This window comes from Corylus avellana, chromosome ca2 (genome assembly GCF_901000735.1).
Source record: "Corylus avellana chromosome ca2, CavTom2PMs-1.0".
NCBI classification, from domain to species: domain Eukaryota; kingdom Viridiplantae; phylum Streptophyta; class Magnoliopsida; order Fagales; family Betulaceae; genus Corylus; species Corylus avellana.
The window spans coordinates 18,273,098-18,274,315 of NC_081542.1; positions in this window are offsets into that span (position 1 = coordinate 18,273,098).

Sequence of the window (1,218 nt, forward strand, 5' to 3'; positions counted from 1 at the left end):
TGGTGAGGATTGCTGCAACTGGCTAGGCGTTGGATGTGATAACAACACAGGAAATGTCGTCAAGCTTGACCTCAGGAACCCATTTTCGTTTAATGATGATTTTGATCAATATCAACTATACAAGAAGTCGTGTCTGGGGGGCAAGATAAGTTCTTCTTTACTCGATCTCAAGCATTTGCGTTACTTTAATTTGACCTAAGCTTGAATAATTTTACTGGAGCCAATATTCCAAAGTTTTTGGGTTCTCTTGAGAATTTGAGGTATTTCAATCTCTCATTCTCAAGGTTTTCTGGAGTTATTCCTCCCCATCTTGGGAACCTTTCGAGGCTCCAATATCTAGACCTCAATTCAAACTCATATCCAGCATTGAGTCAGTCTGAAAGTCTAGAATGGCTTGTTGGTTTTCCTTCTCTTAAGTACCTTGGAATGGATGCTGTAAATCTTACGAAAGTACCGGATTGGCTTCATGCGATTAATGTGCTTCCTTCCTTACGGGAGTTACACCTAGCTAGCTGTGGACTTGTTAGTCTTCCTTCCTCTATTTCCTCCATCAATTTTACACTACTTTCAGTTCTTGATCTCTCTGGCAATGATTTTAGCACCTCTATACCTCAATGGTTGTCACATCTAACCAACTTGCGAAGCTTGAATTTAGTTGGCAACAATTTAATTGGAAAGATTCCGAATTCATTTGCCAACCTTTGCAATTTGCAAGCATTATATCTGAGGGGGAACAATATAAATGGGGGGATAACTGAGTTTGTGGATGGCTTGTCTCAATGTTCCAACAGTAGCTCTGAAGATGGGAACTTACCGTCAATGCAAGAAATTGACCTCTCTGGTAATCAATTGAACGGAACCATTCCAGAAAGCATTGGGAAACTGTCAATGCTTGTTTCATTGGACCTAGGGTGGAATTCTTGGGAAGGTGTCTTAACTGAAGCTCATTTTCAAAATCTCACCCGGTTAAAATCTCTTCAGTTAGCTTACACGGAAGCATTGGTTTTAGATGTCAAACACGACTGGGTTCCTCCTTTTAAGCTGACAGAGATTGTATTAGGAAATGTACGGATCGGCCCAAACTTTCCAGCGTGGCTAAAAACACAAAATGAACTCAATTATCTTGTACTCTCGAATGTTGGCATTTCTGACACCATTCCGCATGGCTTTTGGAAGTCCTACCCAAATGTCACCTATTGGAGTTTATCTCATAACAAA